The following is a 25774-nucleotide window of genomic DNA, read 5'->3' as shown; positions in this document are numbered from 1 at the left end:
TTTTTTTTCTAGTCATTCTTGGGTTCTAATCATCTATCTATCATCTTGGAAATTGCTATATTCTAATTTTCTCATGTCTAGCCATTTTTTGCATCCCCTTACCTCATTTCCATTTCGATCCCGAGGGGGCAGAAATACTCTATCGCTGATTGCTACAACTATCTATTTCTTAGGAGCATTTGTTTGATTTTCTCACTTGTTCTCGATCTATCTACTTTGCTAAGTGTTAGCATTCTTCTTGAATTCTGACATCATCTCTTCCTAATGTTCAATACTACCACTATCAGGTTGTGCATTCAGGACTTGCTATCTCTTTCTGCATTTCATTCTTTGGAATCTATATCTATCATTGGCTTCGATTTTTTTTGACATAATGTGTTCCCAGATCGATCACGCATTAGTCAAAGAGGGGCAAATGTAATCACCTAAAAATGGTCATCTAGACTATTAGCCCCCTTTTCAACATTTTGGCTAAATTAATTTAATCATTTATCTAGACCAAATTGCTAATAATCAATTTATTTGATTATAACCTATAGTTTGACTATGCTATCCTAAGTTCATTATTTGATTAAAAGAACATGTCCCCTTTTAATTAAATAAAAGACCCCATTCTTCTAACCCACTTAAAGTGCACACATAAAGTCCTTTTTCTATTTTGCAATTAAAAGAAAAGGCTTTGTGACTTTTGTCTTATATGACAAGTCAACTTATATTCTATTGGTTGACTTGTGTGTGCACATGGATCACTCCTCTTTTTGAATTCCATCGTTGATCATCCACCATCTTCATCTTGATCTCTACCGTCCATACATCTTTAAAAGGGAGAGAGAGCTTTCCCTCTCAATCCATCTTTTGAATATTGTCATGCTGCAAGTTTTCTAACAGGTTTCCTTGGAGCTTTGTGGAGAACTTCTCTTCCTTGTCTCATTCTCTCGTTTCCTTCATATTAGTCTTAAGATCATATTGCATGATAGTGTAGTTTCCTTTGCAAATAATTAGATCACATAGCTTAATAGTTGGATTTGTAACATTCCCATCTCATTTTTAGCATAGCTTGCATTGTGCATCTCATCCTAATTTAGTTTCATTTTTGCATTGCATGATCCAAGAGTTCCTTGACACTAGCACTCTTGCTCTTGTCTAAAGAATCTCCCATTTTGTGGTTTACTAGCAAGGGTTGTATTTCTAAGGCTCAGCTGAGAGCTCCTATATGCTCATTTGTATGCCCCTTGCACTCCATGACTAGGGAGCTCTAAGTCAGCATTCGAGCTTTCCAATCTATGGAGAACCTCGGATAGAATGATTTAGAGATGTGCACCTTTTCGAGTGTACAGAAACAATGCATACTAACAACTACCAAAGATCAGCTCTAAGCATGAAAATCTCTAATAAATCTCTGACACTATACTAGCATGATAACAATTCAATGGAAGAGATTAAAAATGCTTCAGACGAGGGCTTTATTTATAGGCTTGAGGGATACCTTGAGGAGGTGACATCTATGTGACATCCACATAGGTGCCACAAGGGAGACACATGGACTAAGGGGACAAGAGATGCAAAGCTCAACATAAGTCTTTTATGATCAAGATGGCTCAAAGTGTGCTCACACATGTATGAGCAACCTTGGAGAAAGGAATGGGGGCCAAGGGTGTAAGATGGTTTTTGGAGAAATTAATGAAAGGGGGCTTCTTGGGCTTTGATTTGCTCACACATGTGTGAGCAACCACTTAGGGGCTAAAAGGTTTTTAAGAGGGTATTTAGGATAATAAAATGGGATTAACTAGTGGGTAGGCTAGAAGGATGAGAGTGATGGGTGCTAGGCTATGTTTTAGGTGGGATTAGGATTTAATTTAATCATAGGATTATAGAATTTAATAAAGTGGAGAGAAATTAAGTAAATTGGAGTTTATTTAAAAGGGGATTTATGGAGCACTATGCATTAAATAAATTTAACACAATATGGGGAAGTATTTAAATTAAATTTAAATACATTAGGGATGTGAACCTATTTAATTAAATAAGTATAAAAATATAACAAATATAATTAATTAATAAATAATCAATTATAATGTCAAGAGAAATATCAAATAAATTAATATAGTGTTTGGGACGATTTTAAGCATCTACACTTTGCTTGGTGTCCATACCCTATTCCCAAGCTCCCATTTCAGCACAAGTAAGAAGCATGCTAAAAAAGTTGTGAAATGTTTCCTAATGTCTACTATCACTAGTTCCATTATTTACAAGTTTGAGCAACCTATATCATTTACTGCATATCTCACAATCATAGATTTACATGAGATGACATCTCTTTAAAGCATTCTACGAAAGAATAACCGAACACCAATTTTGACCATTGAATCAGTCATTGATATCCAATATTGTAGCATGCTTTTAGAGTGATCATAAAGAATTTATATTACATTTTTTTCCTATTAAATGGTGAAAGTCTTGCTCTTCAACATAATTCATAGCACCAATCTTTTCGGGATGACTTACTGACATTACTAAGTTGCAGCACAAACACAACCCCCTAGCCCATTTGTGTAACATGCCCATTCCACAGTAGGGAGGGTTGTATTTGGGATATGCAATAAATGGATATTAAATATAGGTGATCAAAATGTAGTCCAGGAAGATGTAGAGGATGTTGGCACAAGCAAAAATGGGAAAATGTCGAAATCTATTTTTTTGGTATTTTCTATGTTCTAGTATTTTTCATTTTTGGAGGCCTTTAGGGCATTTCTAGGCTTCAGTAGGGGCTAAGCCTAAGACTTCAGACAATAAATGTAGAACTCTAGAAGATCTTTGTAGAAATTCTAGCAATTTGTGATTCCAAGCTACGAGTAGAAAGTTACGACTTCTACAAGTAGATGTAAAATTTAATATAGTTTTTTGTAGTTTTTATAGTGGTTAGAGTTTATTTTGTAATTAATTAGCTTGTGGACTTTTCGTTTTCATAGCCAAGGGATAATGGTGACCCCTGTGATCCATCAAACTTGTATAAACTCTATTTTTCAAAATGAATGGATGACTTTTTGGCTTGCAAAAACATCTACTATTACATTTTAATTGCTTTCAATTTAGTCACAATACTATAGGTTCTACACCAGGTATTGTAATCTGAATTCTAATTCAGATCAACATTATCAGAGCTTGTTCACTCTTGTATGTCCCATCATACGTGGTCAGCTTATCGAAAGTTGGCATTGACCATGAAAGACCTCTCAAATTATCTTCCTTTAAGACACACATAGTAGCAGATAGCAAAATAATCATCGGAAGGGATGGATGAATCCTTCAAAATATTGGTAGAAGACATATTAAATAAACAATGTGAAGAAATGATGCAAAAAAATTCATGGATGCTTGAAAAATGAGAGTTACATGCCAATTCAAGCAATTCAAAATTTAGTAGGCAAACCCCATTCCAACTTTTCAAGGAAAAATTAATGTAGATGTTGCTGATGACTGGTTGTCCAAATTGGAGAGGTACTTTTGTGTTAATAATTTCTCATATATTGAAAAGATAACCTTTTCCCTCCTCAAAGCTGAGAATCATGTGAAGTTGGCATGGGAGGTACACTTAACAACTGAAGAAACTCAAGAATCTAAAGATGGACATGAATTTTCTATGTTATTTGATGGAAAACCCACATGGGAAGAATTCATAGAGCATATAAAACAAGAATATTACCCTAAGGATACCTATGAACAAAAGTATATGCAATGGAAATTATTTTGACAGAAGAAAGACCAATCAGTTCAGGAGTACACCAACATTTTTCATGTTCTCTTTGCAAAGCTTGGCACCAAAGACTCAGAAAAACATCGAGTTCTAAAGTATAAGAGTGGTCTTCATTGATACATTCAAACTGAAATCGAATTCTTGAATATAGAAACATTTCCCAGTGCTTTCAAATATGCATCAAAAATTGAGGAGAAGTTCAAACAAAGAGGGAGGAGGGGAAATCCAATGAGCATCAAATGGAAAGGTGAAGCTAATAAGCCAATGGGAAAACAAATAGCCAAGTAACCATCTCCAAATTCACCAGCAAAGAAGACATGGGGGGTAAAGAAAATAGGGCAAGAATTAGGCATGTATTGTAAAGTCCATAACAACCCCTCTCATAACACTAAAGATTGTAGAACTATAAAGAATTTAATGATGGAAACCCATGAAGAAACTGTTGAGCCCAAGATGAGAGAATTTGGAAAATAGGAGGATGAACAAATCATTAAGGTTGACCCATATGCCACCATGGCCACTGCAAAGGTATTTGCTCGTGATGATGAAGAGAGATTATTCCATTCACAAATGTGGGTAGGAGGAAAAGATTTGCATTTTATTGTTGATAGTGGTAGTCAAAAGAATTTGATATTTTCTGAGACTATAAAGAGATTGAATCTGAAGACAACATCACACCCACAACCATATTCTATGGGGTGGGTGAGCCAAGGGTGAGACATTCAAGTAAAAAAGTAATGTTGTCTTTCATATTCCATAAAACCATTCAAAGATGGTGTGATCTATGATGTATCTCCTCCTGATGTGTGTGATATTATATTGGGCAACCATACATGTATCAACATCATGGAGTGTATGAGTCAAGGCCATAAAGTGTGACAATCAAATTAGGTGGAACAAAGTACCAGATTCCAGAGGTAAGTCCTACACACTTTGCATCTATGATTAGTGCAAAATAGTGTAGAAGGTTAATAGCCCAAACTGGTACATTTGTGTTATTAATGATCCATTCATAGGAACAAAAGAAAAAAGTGTGTAATTCCCATTCCATGGTGTCCATCACAACAACAAAAAACAAAGATCAATAGATCAGATTTTTAAAAATATATAAAAGAATGTGTTTGAGTTACCAACAGGGGTACCCTCACATTGCCAAGTTAGACACTCTATTGATTTGATACCAGGAATGTCATTGCCTAATGAGCTAGTATATAGGAGATCAGTTCTAGAAAATGATGACATTAAAAGGTAGATACAAGAATTAATTCAGAAAGGACATATCCGCCCAAATGAATCTCCATGCAATAGCCTAATTGTTCTTGCAAAGAAAAAGGATGGTACATGGAGGCTTTGTATTGATTACATATCATTGAATAAGATCACTATAAAAAATAGATACCCAATTCCTTAGATAGATGATCTCTTAGACCAGCTTAGAGAGGCAAAATTCTTCACTAAAATTGACTTGAAATCTAGGTACCATTAAGTACCAATTGATCCAACATATGTATGGAAGACTGTTTTTAAATCTAAAGAGGGATTATTTGAATGGTTGGTGATGTCTTTTGGTCTCACAAATTCCCTAGCCACATTAATGAGGATGATGAATGATGTTCTTAGACCATTCACTGACTCATTTGTAGTTGTATATCTGGATGATATTCTATTTTTTAGTAAAACTTGGGAAGAACATGTGGAACAAATACTTTCTACATTACAAGGCCATGGACTCTATGCAAATAAAGAAAAATGTTATTTTGGTATGCAAACTATTAAGTACTTGGGATATGTTATTGATAGTGTGGGTGTTCATGTTGATCTTGAAAAGATCCAAGTAATTAAAGATTGGCCTGCTCCAAGGAATCTCATAGAGTTGCATAGCTTCTTGGGGTTAGCTAACTTTTATTGCAGATTTGTGTTCGAATTTTCACATTTGTCTTGGCCTTTGAATCATTCATTATGAGGAGGTATGAAAGTGAAATTCAAGTGGATAGGTGCTCAACAACAAGCATTTGAGGAGTTAAAACAAAGGTTATGTTATGCACCATTTTTATCTCTTCCTGATTTACAACAGTCTTTTGAAATACAAACTAATGCATTAGAATATGCCTTGGGAGTAGTCCTCATGCAACATGGACATCTAGTTACCTACCATAGAGAGACTTTTTCTGATATAGTGCATAGATATCCCACCTATGACAAAGAATTATATGCTATTGTTCAAGTTTTCAAGCAATGGAAACATTATATATTGGGAAAGGAGACTATCATCCACAGAGATCACAAACCCCTTAAATTTTTGCAAACACAAGCTAAATTACAGAATGATAGGCATCAAATATGGTCAACTTATCTTTAACAATTTCATCTCAACATTTGTCATAAGAAAGGAAGCACCAATAAGGTAGCAGATTATTTGGGTAGGCCTCTGATTCTAGAAATGAGTATGGTATTAGAATCATGTGGTCATCGAACAGAAATTTCAGCCCACCTGTATGGACATGATAATGAATTTTCTGATGTTTATACTCAACTAGTGGAAGGTAAACATATGAATGATTTTTACTTGCAAGATGGAATGCTCTATCACTTTGGCCAAATCTGTATTCCTAAGAAAGAACATAAGAAGTTAATATGGGAAGCTCACTATAGTAAGCTTGCTGGTCATTTTGGAACAGGTAAGGCTACTGCTATACTACAAAGATATTTTTACTAGCCAAAAATGAAAAATGATGTGATGAAATACATTCAAGCACGTACAACATGTGTCATTGCAAAGCTTAAAAATCTTAAGTTGGGTTTATATTTACCACTTCCTATCCCAGATAAACCTTGGCATTCAATTTCAATGGATTTTATGTCTAGTTTTCTTACCACTAAACATGGGCATGATTGTGTTGTATATTTTGTAGTTGATAGATTTTCAAAAATGACAATCTTGGTGGCTTGTAGAAATGCAATCTCTAGTGAAGAAACTGCAAAACTCTTTTTTGAGAATGTTTGGGTTCATTTTGGGCTACCAAAAAGCATAATTTCAAATAGGGATAGTTGATTTCTTAGTAAATTTTGGTCTTCATTATGGGCAATGATGGACACAAAACTAACAAAATCTACTATTTTCCACCCTTAAATAGATGGTCAAACAAAGGTTGTTAATCAAATGATTATTCAAATCCTATGTATGTATCACTCCAAATGTCCTTGTACATGGGATAAGAGCCTTCCCTATGTATAACATAGCTACAATAGGGTAATTCATAGTTCAACTGGCCATAGCCCATTTGAAGTTTGTCTCAGGTATCAGCCCTTAACACCAATAAAAATTTCTATTCCTATTATGCAACCTAACTTGGTACCATGCTTGGATAAGGAGAAGGATAGAGCAATGAAGTTCATTGATAGAATTCATCATTTGTAGCAGTAGGTTCATGAAATTTTGGAGCAGACCACTAAGAAGTATAAACAGAGGCATGATGAGCATCAAACTCCTCATAATTTTTAGGTTGGGGATAAGGTATGGTTGCATTTCTAGAAGGAATGCTTACAAGGTCCTCATATGAAGCTATGGTCCCTATAAGATTATAAAGAAAGTTGGTGAAAATGAATTTGAACTCAACTTGCCTCCATTTTCGAGTGTTCATCCAATCTTCAATGTAGAACTGTTGAAGCCATATTTCCCTCTATTGGATATTCCAAATGTTGCTGAAGAAATTAATCATATAGAGTTGAATCCAGAAGTTGTAAACCCACTTCAAAGTGATCAAATTGTAGAAGTTTTCATGAAGAATTTGAGGATCTAGAAAACCTATTTGTACCATGTGGTAAAAGTAGGACAATTTGTTCAATAGGGAAAATGGCTTACATGTGAAAAAATGTAGCTTCATTTTCCACATCTGATGCAAAGTGTGGATGAAATGGGGCCCATTTCCTCTCAAGGAGGAAGGAATGATCAAAATGCAATCCAAGAAGATGCAGAGGATGTTAGCACAATAAAAAATGGGAAAATATCAAAATCCATTTTTTGGTATTTTCTATGTTCTAGTATTTTGCATTTTTGGAGGCCTCTGGGGCATTTCTGGGCTTCGACAGGGGCAAGAATGTGTAGCAATGCACTTGAGGCTTTGGATGATTAATGTAGAATTATAGAAGATCTGTCCAAAAAATTTGACAGTTCATGATTTCAAGCTACGGGTAGAAAGTTATGACTTCTACAAGTAGACATAAATTTTAATATAGATTTTTGTAGTTTTTATAGTTGTTAGAGTTTATTTTGTCATTAATTAGCTTGTGGACTTTTCATTTTCATATCCAATGGATAATGGCGACCCTTGGGATGCATCAAACTTTTATAAACTCCATTTTAAGAAATGAATAGATCACTTTTTGGCTTGCAGAAACATCTATTGTTACATTTTAATTACTTTCAATTTAGTCACAATACTACAAGTTCTACACCAAGTATTCTAATCTAAATTCTTATTCAAATCAATAGGTTATTCAAACTTGTAAACAAATGGAACTATGCATAGTGGTTAATGGTGGAAGTCTTCCTATCTAGCTAACATAGTCCTATCAAATTTGAATTTGTGCATCTAGAAATGCACAATTCCATTTGTTTACAAGTTTGAACAACCTATATTTAATATATCCATTGACTATATATCCCACGATCATGGATTTCCACAAGATGACATCTCTTTAAAGTATTTTGTGAAAAATCAATGTGCCTTATCTATTCTTTTGTATTTTTCATATGTATTTACCATTGCATTTAAAATTATAAAAATTATTTGACAATAATAGTATTTTTAGTATGCTTTGATAGGTGTCTATGACCTACTTTAAGATAAATCTTAAATCTTAAATCTCTCTAAAATATTTCAAACAATACAAAGTAGATCTAGACACAATTAAATCTTAACCCTCTCTAAAATATTCCAAATTCACGCCATAGTCTTTTCAAACTATATTTCTAAAAAGAACAATGTTAAAGTTTGAAAAGAGTAATGATTGGAGACATTGGATTGTGGTCAAAATAACCATAAAATTGTTGCTTCATAAAAATATTGATTGTAATGTTAATTTGACCTCGAGAATAGAGTGTATGACATACATGATTTGTACCAATACTTAGACCCATTGATTTGGAAAAGGGGTCGAAAAAGAGTACGTATCAATGATCTAGATAATTGGATATGTCAGAACCCTGTCCCTATTAAGAGAAACTTGAAGAAGAAAGTTTTCTCTACTTAAATAGACAGAGTCCCTACACTTGAATACATACACTCGACTTGAGGTTTTATTAAAATAAGTTAAGGGCTCAATTTTTGGTGCTACTCTCTTCGTTTTCTCTATATTTATCTTCCTCTTTAGAAAAGATTAGTTTTCTTAGAACTTGAAGAAAGTGTAGACGAAAGGCATGGAAGAGTACGCTTTTGTTGATTTTTGTTGAAATTTAGTCCAAATAGTTGGCTTGAAATATTAACCATCAATATATAATTAATGACTACTCTAGTGCGTAAAGTTTAATTGTTGATCATATTGCTTGGGAAAATTTAAGTTATCAATGGCACTCATATTTGTGAGAGGAAAAGTGTTAATGTTGTTCTATTCCCTGTATAGAATATTATAGTTTGTAAGATCATGTAACTCCAATTAAAGATCCTTCTTCCTAGTAAATTTTAATAATATACCTCACCACCATGTACAAAGTAAAATGTTTCATAAAGTAAACTATTTCACTAGCTAAGATGGAAAGAAGTAAAATGTTTCACAAAGTAAACATATTTATCTTTTTATGTTACTTCTAGATTATAACATGTCATAGTTGCTTTATTAAACATTTCTGATCACTTTTTATGATCTACCATGAAAATGTAGAAAGCTATCTTAGTTTTTAATCAATCATTCATCTGTCATTCTGATAATAGAGCACAATTAGTATAATTTGAGACATGGATTTAAATATTAAGGCACAATATAATCTAGAAATAATATCAAATGTATTTATATTTTGAATTAAGAAATCAAATATCATTAACCTTAGATAAACTATGTTATAGCCAAATAGTTATAATCGAGCAAGCACATATATAAATGATATTATTATATTTCTAGAAACATAATTAGCACCACACACAAGTTATTTGATGTGTTTTCCTTTGGACCCAATAAGGTCATGTGGACCAAGAGTCATCTAGGAGTCAAAGGCCCTAAGGGTAAGGCCCCAAGGCCAGTCTTTAATAACTTCTATCAACATTTGGAACTACTCCTCTACAATAACCATAATTTTGCATTTTAACTTAATAGGTACAAATGATTATTATTATTAACATTTGGAACTACTGCTCTACAATAATCATCATTTAGCAATAATGAGATAATCAAACAAGAGGAAATGGTTGAGAGCTTAAATTGACATAATTTTTAGATGATTTTATGAAATGAAATTGGTGTGTGAGTACAAATAAACTAGAAAAACATTGTGTATGTATGAAGGTATGAAATGGATGATGGAGGAGTACTCAGTATAGACACTAGATATTCAGTATGCGCATATCATCATTTGAGATCAAATGGGTGTGTGGGATTATACACATAGTGAACAATAAAGGAGGAAATTGAACATACCAAGGATGTCCTAAGGCTCACACTTATTAAGGTCCACTTCAGCAATGGCCCTTTCTATGAAACAATTGTCTAAAACCTTTTTCATTAGATAATGTGTTATGAGCCCTTGATTAGTGGGATGGACCATGAATCCAAGAGGTAGTTGTTCATCACCATTATCACGAATGTAACCAAAGTTAGAACCTCCATTATTGAATTCTCTTCCTAATCTACCCACTTATCCTTTTACAAAATCCAATATGTGGGTTGTTGATCTAAATTAGGAATTTATATTACAATACCTAGTGTAGAACCTACAGTATTGTGACTGAATTAAAAGCAATTAAAATGCAACAATAGATATTTTTGCAAGCCAAAAAGTGATCCATTCATTTTGAAAAAAAATAGTTTATACAAGTTTGATGGATCCCAAGGGTCACCATTATCCCTTGAACATGAAAACGAAAAGTCCACAAGCTAATTAATTACAAAATAAACTCTAACAACTATAAAAACTACAAAAATTTATATTAAAATTTGTGTCTACTTGTAGAAGTCATAACTTTCTACTCGTAGCTCAAAATAAAAATCAATCAGAATTTCTAGAAATATCTTCTAGAGTTCTACATTTAATGTTTATAGTCTCAAGAAAAGCTACAACTTCTAGCCCCTACCAAAGCCCATAAATGCCCCAAAGGCCTCCAAAAATGTAAAATACCATAACATAGAAAATACCAACAAAATATATTTTAGATTTTTCCCATTTTTGCTAATTAAAACATCCTCAGCAACTTCCTGGACTATTATTTGATCATTCCTTCCTCCTTGAGAGGAAATGGGCCCCATTTCATAAACACTTTGCATCAGAAGCAATTAAAATGAAATAATAGATGTTTCTACAAGCCAAAAAGTGATCCATTCATTTCAAGAAAAAAAATAGTTTATATAACAAGTTCAATGGATCCAAGGGTCACCATTATCCCTTAGAAATGAAAATGAAAAGTCCACAAGAAAATTAATTACAAAATAAACTCTAACAACTATAAAAGCTACAAAATATCTATTAAAATTTATGTCTACTTGTAGAAGTCGTAACTTTCTACTTGTAGCTGAAAATCACTAATCATTAGAATTTCTAGAAAGATATTATAGAGTTCTACATTTAGTGGTTGAAGTCTTAAGCATAGCTACTAATTTTTGCCCCTGTCAAAGCCCAAAAATTCCTCAGAGGCCTCAGAAAATGCAAAATACTAGAACATAGAAAGTACCAAGAAAGTATATTTTGGAATTTTCCCATTTTTGCTTATGAGAACATCCTCACCATCTTCCTAGACTATGTTTTGATCAGTTGTGGGGAAATGTGGTGTTGACTTCTTATATGGGTGTTCCGAGGGGTGGAAAAATAGGATGAATTGGGATGCATGGAGAGGAATACATCAAATATGAATACACATGAGTCTTATTGCCCCAGTCTGAAATGGATTCCCTTGGCCTAGTGTGTACATGTGTAAGAAAATCATCAGCATAGATGGGCTTTCTTGGTGTTGGAAGAGTATGTGTATATATCATTATCATTAAAGGAGAGAGAGGGGAGGTTTTGGTTTTTTGTAGGGTGGGGGGGGCTTTTAAAAGCTCATCCTATGATGCATCTCAAAAACCTAAGAAAATGAATGCATGTGTGCATGAATATGTATGTCAAAAATGGTAGAAAGTAAGTGAATGCAAAATTAGGTCACATGGGAACATAAAGGAGTTTATGGGCTATAGCTAAGATCAATAATGGATTATTTGGATTTCCTAATGTATGAATATGGTGGCCATTAGCAAGCCTAGGCCTAGTCATTATTTATGATAATAGTCAAGAAAGTGCATTGTTTAGTGCCTGCTCATTCATGACTATGTGTACTCATACCCATCTTTTTATCATCAAATCCCACCTATCTTTATAAATCAAAAACCCCAAAACTAGAATAATAATAATAATAATAACATAATTAGGGTTTGCAAATATACTAAATGAATATATAAATGCCATGAGAATGAGTGTGTTGTATGTCAATTGGGGTAGACGGTTGCATTTATGCTGCAACTTTGTGTTGATAGGAAGTCATCGCGAAAAGATTGGTGACACAAATTGTTAGATCAAATGTAAAAAGGATTACAATGATCTTAGAGCATACTTGATGGTGTTTTTGCATGGATTTTTAATAATTTCAAGCAATTTCATTTTCAAATAAAATTAGGTTTCAAGCTAGGCAATTTCATTTTCAAATCACATAAATTAGGTTTCAAACTAATTTGTAATTTACATAAATCAAGTTTCAAACAACATCATTTTCAAATGTCATAAAATTGAAGCAGTACACGTCCTTACCCAAGTAGTGTCAATGATAAATGGGCTTGCAACATTGAGTGAATCACATGGAAATTTAGTGCTCAAACCTCAGGCTGGTTGAATCGTGTCGTTTGCTCATGGTCAACTGTGAAAATGATTTTTTCTTTGTCTTTTTTCTTATGTTAGCATGCAACTGTCCACATTCTGAAGACCTCAAAATAGGTAGTCAGGATTACTATGATATCAAGGGGAAATTGAAATTTTTTTAACCAATTTGACAAAATGTTCCCCTCTATTGGAAATTGGCATTGGAAATTAGGGTCAAACATATTAGTGGGAAAATGATGGTAAAACAGCTCAATTAAGGTTGACATTTGAAGCTACATGGAGAAAAAGAATTATAGATTATGTGACCTTTGAGGATGGAGGGAAAGGTTGGAAATGGAAGGATTTTAAGTACATGAACCTCCCACCTAAGGAAGTGGAGAATCTAAAGAGAATCTTATCAAATAGAAAAGTGACTTTCAATATGGAAAAGGATAGATTGATGTGGGATGGAAGCAAGAGTAGGGAATAGAACTCAAAGGAAGGGTATAAAATCCTTCAGTATCTCCAATTGAAGGCTATAATGTCTCATTAGCATGAGAAAATGAGAGGCAAACAAATAAGTCTAAAATTACCCCCTCTATAGGAATAGGGGGAACTTCAAAAAGAAAACATGAGATGTGCCAATAGAAACCACCCAATATAACACCTACTCCTAGTTTACCTTTCATGTTATATTGCTGAATTCTTTAAGGCCGACTTTATGGTTATATCTTATGATTTAGTGGTACTTGGTTACCTAATTTGATTGGGTGTTATTTCATTCTCAGTTTATATATTTGATGAGCTAATTGATACTCAGTTATTTCATGTGTTCATGTTTATTCTTTCTATGATGAAGCATTGTATGTTCATATAGTGATTTCAGTTATTTCATGATGATAATTAGATGGATGATTTATATACCACTTTGTATGGTTACTTAGCCCATACTTGCATGTCTATGGTGTACATGCATGTTTTACTTTATGTTTGACATTTATGATGTAGTTGAGGGAGGGAGTCATAGTCACCTGCTAGTCGTGATCTACACAATGCACTGCTCCCCACTATTACATGTTTAGTTTATATGTATATGTATATGTACATGTTCAACTTTTATGTAGATTGCAGGTACCAGGCATTGACTTCCCTAAATTGCCAAGATGAGTGTACTTTATCATAGTATCTCAATGGATGTAAAGAGGGGAGATAGTTCTTGAGTCCAAATCCTAACCCTAAGCCAATTGTCCTAGAAAATAGGACAAGTATTTGAGTTATTTACCCTTCCAAATTTGTCAAGTGACATTAATTCGATATTTTGACCCTTGAACTTGAATTGGTACTTTGTCTTTAAAATGGGTTTCCTTATTTAGATTTGTGGGTCTATTGTAATTTTTAGTTATAAGTAAAACAAAGTAAGAGAATATTAAATGATTCAATGTAATGAAAATTTTATAAAGAAAAATCAATTTTTAATTATATTTAATTAATTGAGAAATTAATTAAATAAATGAATTAAATTTAAAAGACTTAATGAAAGTTCCAAATTTGGCATAATTATATTAATTTAATTTAATAGTAATTAATTTAGGAGTTTCATTTTTATAATAAACTCTAAATATTATTATTTAAATTAATAAATACACTTTTAAAAACATCTTTGTATTTATTAAAAAATAAGAGAGAATAAATTAAATAAAGTTTATTTTAATTAAAATGTAAAAAGTTTGCACACAAAATTAAAATAATAATAATAAAAGGATTTGCGTGATCATAAAATTAAAACCCTAAAGGAGAAATCTATTTATTAATAAATAAGATCTCATTTCTCCACACACAGGTTTGAAGGAGTAAATTTTAGAAAAGTTTTTCGAGAAGACGGGAATTCTTGCAATCTTTGAGCGTTCTTCTATGGTATAGGAGCATCTAGGCTAACTCCTAGTCCTAGTTCCACATTTTTGGTTTTTGGTTTCTACTGACCTTAGCCAAGTCAGTTGTGTTTGTTTGGACCTTAGAAGATCACATGAGTGTGCTCCTAGATGGATTTGACTAGGCTGAATCCATTTTAGATGTTTTTGCTTACCTTGTGTTTAGGATTTTAGGAAGCAAGATTAGGGTTATGGGTCTTATACTCTAGAAGTCTAGAGAAAGTTTTGATTTTAACTTACTATGTCTTTTATGATGTATTTACATCTTTTTGCACAGGTTGGAGGTCATATGTTGTCATTTGGTACAATGTTGGGAAAGATGTCAATTTGTTGCAAAACTTGTCAAATAGGTCAAAGTGGTCCAAATCATGTGAGTTGATGATCTAGAGGCCAAATCATGCTTAGACATCATAAAGATATCATAGTGGACCAATTTGGAAGTTTCCAAGTGATAAATGTCAAAGTTGCTAGAAAATGCAAAATGTTGTCAGCAACTTTGAAAAGTTGCATGACAATATTTTGACAACAATGTCACATGTCATGAAAATGGAGTTGATAATTATGATAACTATTTGAACTTTTTGAAAAAACCTATAGGACCATGAATGAGACCCATTCCAATGGTTGGATGTTGTAATAAGTGGATTTTGAAAATTGAAAGTCACGAATTATTGTTCTAGAATTAACAGTTTTGTGTTTTTGGATTGCAAAAATGCTTTAATGGATTGAAGGATTCTTTTTGTTTTGGATCCTTATATTTCATGTTCTTACCATGCATTTTGGTTTAGATTGCAAGTTGATAGGAGTTCATTTGTTTATAGTTTAAAAATCATATGTAAATAAATTGTTTGTTGTTCTTGCTTTGACAATTTTGTAAAAGATGGCTCCCCCATGAACCCTCACTGTGGAATCATCATGGTCTTGAGGGATGTGGAAGTGGAGTCCTTTTATAGTTTACATAGCAAAGAAGTCTAGACAAGTTTGTTTTCTATTTTCCAAGTGATGCCCTAAGCAAGCTTTTGATGCATGGCTAGGAGATCACCATGCTTGCAAGTTGTTTTTGGTAGATTGAATATGATATAAGGTTCAATATAGGTGTTTCATAAGGATGAGGTATGTATGAGGAAGCTATGTGTGAGAGGATAAGTTTCCAAGACAAGATTTTCTAAGTGTTTCTGGTGCAGGAGCACCTAGGTAGGCTTAAAAGTACACCTAGGGCTTCTTTGGTGTTTTTGGATTGTAGTGATGCTAGCCATATCACTAGAGTAATAATAGGATTAACTTGGTCCTAAGGTGGGGTTAAATAAATTTGAAAAGTCCCACAATGCAATATTGCTCCTAATTGCTCAAAAAGTGCACATTTGGCTCCATAGAGCATTTTTGGGTTTCAAGGGCCAAATAGGACAAGAAAGAATTTTAGGGTTCTTATTAGGTGTTTTAGATACATATTAGGCATTTTGGAAAGTCTGGTAGCAAGTAGAGAAAGTTTGGGTAGATAATTTGAAAAATTGCAAAAATTGATCATTTCTTGCAAAGTTGTCATTAACAACTTTTGTAATTTTTATGCAAAAAGAGAAACTTCTTTGTGGGATCCCTTCAACCACTTAAAATGGTTGGAAAAATACATTCCAATCCTATATAACCTCAAACTAAACCTTTTCAAGAGGTTGGAAGAAGGAGAAATGATAGTGTATGAAATGTAATCAACATTTTCCTTATTACAACAGTTTATTGTTTTGAGTGTTTCTTCATGCTTTGTACATATTAGTTTTTGAATTTTCTGTGTTGGAAGTGTTAGTGGAGGTTTTCCTTCATTTATTTTTGTGTGTGTTATTTCATAGAGCTTTGTGTGTTCAAATAAATTATTTTGTAAGTTAGTAAGTTGTTCTAAACTAGGCAGCTAGCACAAAATGGGGTCTTAGGGCCATTTCCCATCATATGAAATGTACAGCCTTTGGGATGTGGAACTATACTCCTTGTACATTATGTACAGCAAATGAGAGCCCATGGGAAGCACAAAAAGCATTTTTAGTGTGATGCCCTAGGCAAGCAAACCATGTTTGGTTAGGGATCACAAATCTAAAAAAGAGCATTTAGAGTGGATTGAAAGGTCTAATTTTTAAATCCAAGAACATGGTGAGTAAGTAGATGGTGAGGGCTAACTCCAATCCAAAGGAGGAGCCTTAGTAAGGACTTTTAGGAGGTTTGAAACCCAAACAACACCAAAATCCTTGAAACCCTCAAATTAAGTCTAAAATTGTACTTAGGTTGTACGAACAAGTTGGGGGCTTGAAAGTTACAAAATATTTAAGTACTCCAAAAAGGGTATCCAGAAAGATGATTTTTTTTTTTCCATTTTTAAGGGAATTTTCAAAATATCTCAGTTGTAGTGCATTTGGAGGGCTAATTCTTGTAGCCTTTTCCAAGCATCTAAGTACAAATTGACCTGTGGATTGCAATTCAAATAGGCTTTTGCACTTTTTTTGGGAGTAGTATGTTAATGAGTAACCTAAGGAAAGCCTAGGTATTCATTTGACCAAGTGGAAAGGTCCAAGGAGCATTGGGGTTATTTGTGTATTTGTGGAAGTTTGAGCAATCTTGTACTGACTTGTTGATGTGCACCAGTTGAAGAAGTGGGATCTCTTTGATAGAATCCTTAGAGGCATAGGGTGTGAAAGTAGACCTATTTTATTAGGTGGAAAACCTAAGAATACCCTAGAGAGCTTAGGGTTTGTGAGTAAGATTGGTTGTCACATTAGTTTCATTAGACCCTAGTAGGTGCTGACATGAAATTCTTGAAACCCTTACTTTTAGGCTCAAATGTAGAAAAGTGGTGTACGGATAGGTTGAGAACTAGAGACCTATGAAATCTTTAAGTACTTCCAAAAACATATTCATATTCATAATTAGTTTTCCACATTGTTAAGGGAAGTTTGGAGTTATAGTCCAAAAACCAAGCTTGGAGGCCTATTTAGGATAATTTTGCCAAGTTTGAAGGAATCGATAGAGAAACCTATGGATTTTGAGACCAAGAGTATAGTGGAAGTCTAAAATCCCTCAAGTTGAATCCCTCGCTCCATGTTGAAGGTAGAATGACTATGTTTGTTGAAAGTGAGAGTTTGGAGGACAAGTTGAATGTCTCTAGGATGGATGTAAGTTGTGGAAACATTGGTGTAGTTGAATGATGAAGTTTGGGGGATAATATAACAATCCTCTTGAGGTTAGGGTGGCAAAGAGGAACCCTATTAGGATAGAAGAGAAGCCTAGGTGATTCTTTAGTGAAGTAAAGGGCTTAAAGAAATTAAGCTACATCATATTAGTATCAAACCCACCAAAGATTTGGGGCTAGTGGCATGTCTTTATATACTAAAGAGTTGGTAGGGAAGACCAAAATGGTGACCAATGCAGAGCTTGGGAAGGAGATGAAGGATAAAAAGGAGAGAGATAGGCTCCTAGAGGAAGCACTAGAGGAGATGAAGACAAAATTGGAGGAAGTTGTTGAGGCAACTAAGAAGACAGATCAAGATGGAGAAACTAGTGATAAAGGTAAGGGAGAGGTTGATGAGGAATTCATCATTCCTCAACTAGGCTCTCCATTGATTGAGGAAACATTCCTAAAATCCATCAAGGCATTGGGTGGAAAGGCCCTAGAAGGAATCCCTTTGTTTAGTGGAAAGATGGACACTGAACTTGTGATGGAATGGATTGAGGGGATGGAAAACCATTTCAAGTGTAAAGGTGTTGCTGAAGCTCAAAAGGTTATGGTAGCCAAATCTAGGCTAAGAGGATCAAGACTGACCTGGTGGAAGTATCTCCAAGAAGAGAGGGAGAAGATGGTAAAGAAACCCATTGCAAATTGGAAAGCCATGGTTACTAAGTTAAAGGAACAATACTTACCTAAATATTATGAAATTCAATTGTACAAGAAAAGGAAAAGATTAAAACAAAAAGATATGGAGGTGGCAACATATACTGAATAATTATAGAAGTTGTGTTTGAGATCAGGGATCCCAAAAGAAGAGACTCTTAAGATGGCTAGGTATATAGGTGGGCTGAAGTAGAACATACAAGAAGAAATCAGTCTATGGACACCTACAACGATCTATAAGTGTTTCCAATTGGCACTAAAAGTGGAAGAGAGGAATAGAAAGAAATCAAACACCAACTTTAGAGGCAGAGGTAGAGGCAGAGATGGTACAAATAAAAGAGGTTATGTTAGTAAAGGTTTTGATTCAAGGACCCAAGGGGAAACTAAGTTGACTGAACAACGACAAGGGAATTTAAATAGAGGAAGTTTTAGTAGGGGAAGAAGCTCTAATAGTAGTGGGAGAGGAAGAAGCAATGACCAAGGTAGATGATACTACTTTGCAACTATGAAGTGCTATAATTAAAACTAGATGGGACACCCTACATATAGGTTCCTTGAGAAAGGTTCTACTTCCCAAGGGAGTGTAAAAAGAGTCAATTATGTAAAAAAAAGGGTCTTGTAAAGCAGCAAGCCATCTGAAGTGCCCCTAAAATCAAAAGAAGTGGAAATTTTGATGATAAGGAGGACATAGATTAAAGAACCCATAAAAGAAGAACCATGCCAAAGGAGAGCACTATTTAGGGTAAAGTGCAAGATGATGGGAAAAGTGGGTAAGGTCATCATAGACTCAGGTTCCATGGATAATATTGTATCAGAGGAGTCAACTACCAAACTAAATATGAAAAGAATTCCACATAATAATCCCTATAAAGTTACATGGCTCAACAAGAGGCAGCAAGTTCTTGTAAGTTAACAAGCATGGGTAGAATTTTCAATAGGAAGGTATAAGGACAAAGTATTATGTGATATTATACCTATGGATGCATTTCACCTTCTACTAGGAAGGCCATGGTAGTTTGATAGACAAGCAATGCATGATGGAAACAAAAATGCATACTCCTTTCAAAAAGATGGTGTGGCATTCAAGATTCAATTCTTAATAGAAGAGGGAGAAGTGAAATATTCAAGTCCTAATGTCCTTATGGTGGTTGAAAAGAAGTTCTTAAAGACCTTGGAGGAAGGAGAAGGAATAGGGTTTTCCTTAGTGTTGAAACCTAAACAAGAAGTTGTTGACAGGGCAGAAAAGAAAATAGAGCTACCCAAGGAAGTGCAAGAAATGCTAGATGAGTAAAAGGACATTGTTAGTGATGGACAACCTACTACCCTACCTTGCAAGAGACCTATTAGCCATCATGTTGTATTTTTTCTAGGAGCCACCCTTCCTAACAAAGTTGCCTATAAAATGACCCCTCAACAAAATGAGGAAATTGCCAAGCAAATACAAGAATTCTTAGACCAAGGCCTAATTAGGAAAAATATAAGCCCTTGTGTTATTCCTACTATTTTAGCACCCAAAAGGGTAACTTTAGACACTTTTTACTGATTCAAGGGCCATTAATAGGATCACTATTAGGTATAGGTTCCTAATACCTAGGATTAAAAACTGAATGGATTGTTTAGGGGAAGCAAGGTACTTTACTAAGATAGATCTCAAAAGTGGCTATCACTAAATTAGGACAAAGGAAGGGGATGAGTGAAAAACAACCTTCAAGAACATGGAAGGTTTGTATGAATGACTTGTAATGCCATTTGGCTTATCATATGATCCCTCAATTTTCATGAGGCTTATGAATGAGGTATTGAAAGACTACATTGGTAAGTTTTTTGTTGTATATTTAGATGACATATTAATTTTTAGTAAAACTACGGAGGAGCATATTAAACCTTTGCAAGTTGCTTTCAAGAAATTACATGAGGAAAAGCTAATGATAAATTTGGAGAAGTGTGAATTCATGAAGCATGAGCTAGTGTACCTTGGGTTTATTTTCTCTCAAGGGAATCTCAAGATGGACCAAACTAAAGTGGATGCCATCCTAAATTACCCTACTCTCGAAGTTGCAACAAAGGTGAGAAGTTTTCATGGATTGGCCCAATATTATAGGAAATTTATCAAACATTTCAGTGCTATTTGTTCTCCTATGTTAGACACTAGCAAAGGTAGAATGAAGAGAAAGTTCCATTGGACTCCTCAAGAAAACAATGGGTTTGAAACACTCAAGAAGAAGATAGATTCTCAACCCATTCTCATTGTGCCTAGTTTTGACAAACTCGACATAGTGGAGTGTGATACTAGAAATGTGGCTATTGGGGGAGTCCTAAGCCAAGAAGGGAGGCCAATGGCTTTTCATATTGATAAGCTCAATGATGCAAAGAGGAAGTACTCTTCCTATGACTTATATTTATATGCTCTAGTCCAAGCTTTAAGAAAGTGGAGGCATTATTTTCTTCCAAAGGAGCTTGTGTTATATTCAGATAATCAAGCCCTCAGTTTCCTTGACTCCCAAGATAAGCTCAGTAGCAAACATGTGCAGTGGGTGGAATACCTACAAGCTTATACTTTTAACTTCAAGCATAAGAAAGGAGTACAGAGCAAGGTAGTTGATGCCCTAAGCAGAAAACTCCTCATAGTACAAGAGGTTTAGTTGCAAAGCATTGGTATTGATAGCTTCAAGGACCTATATACTGATGATGAAGATTTGGCAGACATTTACAAGGTATGTAAGGAGTGCATGAATAGTTTTTGTGGTGAATTTTCTGATTACACTTTGCAAAATGATTTATTGTTTAAGGGGAGTCAACTATGTATTCATAGGGGATCCATAAGGGAAAATTTGATTCAAGAAAAACATAACGGGGCACTTAGTGGTCATTTTGGAGTCAATAAGACTCAAGAGTTAGTTACTAAATTCTACTTTTGGCCTAAAATGAATAGGGATATCAGATAATATGTTGAATGTTGTGTGGTGTGTCAAAAAAAAAAAGGTACAACTTCTAATGCAAGCCTTTATCAGCCCCTTCCAATTCCTATTAGGCCATGGGAGTGCTTAAGTATGGACTTTGTGGTAGGGTTACCAAGGACCAAGAAAGGGTTTGACAATATTTATGTTGTCGTGGACACATTCAGTAAAATGGCACATTTTATCCCTTGCAAAATAGTCCATGATGCTTGCCAAATTGCACATTTATTCTTTAAGGAGGTGGTAAGAATCCATGGCTTACCTTTAAGCATTGTTTTAGAGAGGGATACAAAATTCATGAGCCATTTCTAGAAAACCTTGTGGCACAAACTAGGCACAAATCTGTTCTTTGGATCTGTCTATTACCCCCAGACAGATAGTCAAACTAAGGTAATAAATATAAGTCTTGGCAACTTGATAAGGTGTCTTACAAAGGAGTAAAGACAAGTTTGGGATCAACTCATTGGGTAGGTTGAATATGCATACAATGATATAGTCAATAAGTAAGCTGGTAACAGTCCATTTGAAATTGTTTGTGGGTTGCATCCTAGAGGGGTGTTTGAACTAAGGGAGATGAAAAATGGTGCAAAAGGAAGTGGTTATGTTGAGGACTTTTCCCATTCTATGAGGGAAGTCCATGAAATAGTAAGGAAGACCCTCACTGAAAATGTTGGGAAACTCAAGGATAGGATAGGTGACAATAAAAGAGATGTACAATTCAAGCTTGGGGATCTTGTGATGGTTCATCTAAAAAAAGCACAGTTGCAGAAGGGAATCCCCCATAAGCTTCAGATGAGAATGTTGGGACCTTGCACAATGCTAGCCATGTATGGAAACAATGCCTACAAGGTGGAGCTTCTTGAAGATATTGGGTTATCACCAATTTTCAATGTTGTTGATTTGGTTAGGTACAAAGGCTTACTCCAGATGTTGATCAGATACTTAAGGAAGTCATTCAGGATGTAGAAGACTTGATTTTAACTCCTTCACCACCTAAGACAATTGTAGGTACTTGACTCAAGAGTTTACAAGCAAACTAGGACAAATACTTATTGGGAGCATCTTGTAAAGTGGCATGGAAAAGATGATGCAGAGGCTACTTGGATCAAAAAAGAAGACTTCACAAAGTTGGGCATAGACTCCAATTTTTTCAAGCAGACTTCAAGAAGTTGAGCACAGACTCCAACTTGTTCAATCCAAGGATGGATTGAACTCTTTGTGTTCGAGGGAGTATGGTGTAGGATCACCTAGGCTAAATCATAGTCCTAGTTATACATTTTTGGTTTTTGGCTTGTACTAACCTTAGCCAAGTTAGTTGGGTGTGTTTGGACCTTAGAAGGTCATGCAAGTTTTCTCCTAGATAGATTTGACTAGACTCAATCCATTATAGATGTTTTTTCTTACCTTGTGTTTAGGTTTTTAGGAAGCAAGATTAGGGTTATGGGTCTTATACTCTAGAAGTCTGGAGAAATTTTGGATTTGAGCTTACTATGTCTTCTATGGTGTATTTACATCTTTTTTCATAGGTTCGAGTCATATGTTGTCATTTGGTACAATGTTGGGAACGATGTCAATTTGTTGCAAAACTTGTCAAATAGGTTAAAGTAGTCAAAATCATGTGAGTTGATGCTCTGGAGGCTAAATAATTCTTATACATAGTAAACAAATCATAGTAGACCAATTTGGAAGTTTCCAAGTGATAAATGTCAAAGTTGCTAGAAAATGCAAAATGTTTTCAGCAACTTTGAAAAGTTGCATGATAATATTTTGACAAGAATGTTGCATGTCATGAAAATGGAGTTGATAGTTATGATAAATACCTTTGAGAAACCTATAAGACCACGAAGGAGACCCATTCCAAGGGTTGGATGTTGTAATAAGTGGATTTTGAAAATTGAAAGCCATGAATTGTTGTTCCAAAATTAATAGTTTTGTGTTTTTGGATTGCACAAATGCTTTAATGGATTGAAGGATTCATGTTTGTGTTGGATCCTTGTATTTCATGTTCCTACTATGGTTTTTTTAAAGATTTCAAGTTGATAGGAGTTCATTTGTTTATAGTTTAAAAATCATCTATAAATAGACAGTTTGTTGTTCTTATTTTGATAGTTTTTTTAAATATGGCTCCTTGATGAACCCTCATCGTGGAATCATCATGGTCTTGAGGGATGTGGAAGTGGAGTCCTTGTATAGTGTACATAGGAAAGGAGAAGTTTGAACAAGCTTGTTTTCTATTTTTCAAGTGATGCTTGGCTAGGCGATCATAATACTTGCAAGCTATTTTTGGTAGATTGAATATGCTATAAGGTTCAATATAGGTGTTACAGAAGGACAAGGGATGTATGAGGAAGCTATGTGTGAGAGGAGAAGCTTCCAAGACAAGATTTGCTATGTGTTTCATTAGACCCTAGTAGGTGTTGAAATGAAATTCTTGAAACCCTTACTTTTTGGCACAAATGTAGCAAAGTGGTGTACAAACAAGTTGAGAACTAGAGACCTATGGAATCTTGAAGTACTTCCAAAGGGGTATTCATATTGGTAATTAGTTTTCCACCTTGTTAAAGAAAGTTTGGAGTTATAGTCCAACAACTAAGTTTGGAGGCCTAATTAGGGCAGTTTTGCCAAGTTTGAAGGAATCGATAGAGAAACCTATGAATTTTGAGACCAAGAGTATAGTGGAAATCTAAAATCCCTCAAGTTGAATCTCTCACTCCATGTTGAAGGTGGAATTGCCATGTTTTTTGAAAGTGAGAGTTTGGAGGACAAGTTGAATGTCTCTAGGATGGATGCAACTTGTGGAAACATTGGTGTAGCTGAATGGTGAAATTGGGGGGGCATAAGATAGCAATCCTCTTGAGGTTAGGGTGACAAACAAGAACCCTAGTAGGCTAGAAGAGAAGCCTAGGTGAGTCCTTAGTAAAGAAAAGGGTTTGAAGCAATTCAATTACATCAATCTAGTTAGCATAAGATTGAGGTAGGAATTTCGCTGGAGATTTTCATGTAGATTGTTTCAAATCTTTCCTTTATCTTCTTTGTGCTTGTTTGTGAATCTTAAATGGCTTTGTTTGAAACCCCATGTTTAAGAAATTGTTGTTCTTCATTATTGAAATGTTTGTGAACAAATATCTAATTGGAAACCCTCATGTTGTGAAATTACGTTTGGATTATCAACATAGCTAGGGTTTGTTTTTGAAAATCAAATTTGTATTAAATTAGTAATTGATTTGAGAAAACTATTATTATCTTTATTTAAACAAAAAAAAAGGAACTTTCTAGAAAAAATTGCATACCAGGCTTGTACCTAGAAATAAATTTAAAAATATATATTAAAAATAATAATAATATGTTTTAATAATGTAAATTATTAAAAATAAAAAATAAAAATGGAAGGAGTTTTACCCCCTCCCAGTCGACAGCTTTGGGCACGCGACTACTTTGTGCAGACCGCGTCCTTCCTTCACAGGAAAAGGTAAGGTTAGTTTTGATTTTAAATTTTGTTTTTATAAAATATTTTTAAAATTATTAAATATGTTTTCAATAATTAGTTTAAAATTTATTATAAAAAACAAAATTATAAGAAATTTGTATATATGCAATTCAATTAATTGGAATTTGAAGTTCTAGTTAATTATATTAAATTTGAATTTATTTTAAATTAAAATTTAATAATTAATTAGTATAATGATTAATTAGATTTTTTAAAAATAGGACCTTTGAAATATTTATAATTGGTTTTATTTAGGGATTTTAGATGAAAGATATTTTGCCATATAGGTTATCATCGGGCTAATTTAAACATGTATCAGTTTGGAAAATATAGTTGATTAAGGTATGAACTTGAGACTTGTAGTTGATCAATCCAACATTTGAAACCTTTATTGACTATGATTACTTTTGAAAATGAAAACTTGAAAACCTTATTGTGAATCAATTTTTATAATATTATATTGACAAGCCTTATTAACTTTAACTACACTTGTTTAAATACTTAATGAGATGTATGATTTATTTATGTGTTGGGGTTGGGTATAACTTAGTGCGTTGACCAGTATAGATATGTATACTAGAGGCTTTCGAGGTTTTTGTTCTATGATGATGTTATGCTTATTATTTGGTCACAATCTTTTATTTCCAACCATTGCAATGTATTCATGTAATTCTGTGATGAGTTTTGATCAGCGATTTGTTAGAGCTTTCCAGTAGCTTGTATAGGACTGAGGTGAATATTGTGATTTT

This window comes from Cupressus sempervirens, chromosome 3 (assembly GCF_028749045.1).
Source record: "Cupressus sempervirens isolate cs-2001-9-10 chromosome 3, ASM2874904v1, whole genome shotgun sequence".
In the NCBI taxonomy this organism is placed as follows: domain Eukaryota; kingdom Viridiplantae; phylum Streptophyta; class Pinopsida; order Cupressales; family Cupressaceae; genus Cupressus; species Cupressus sempervirens.
The sequence above is the reverse complement of the archived record's forward strand: the minus strand, read 5'-3'. Positions refer to the sequence as shown.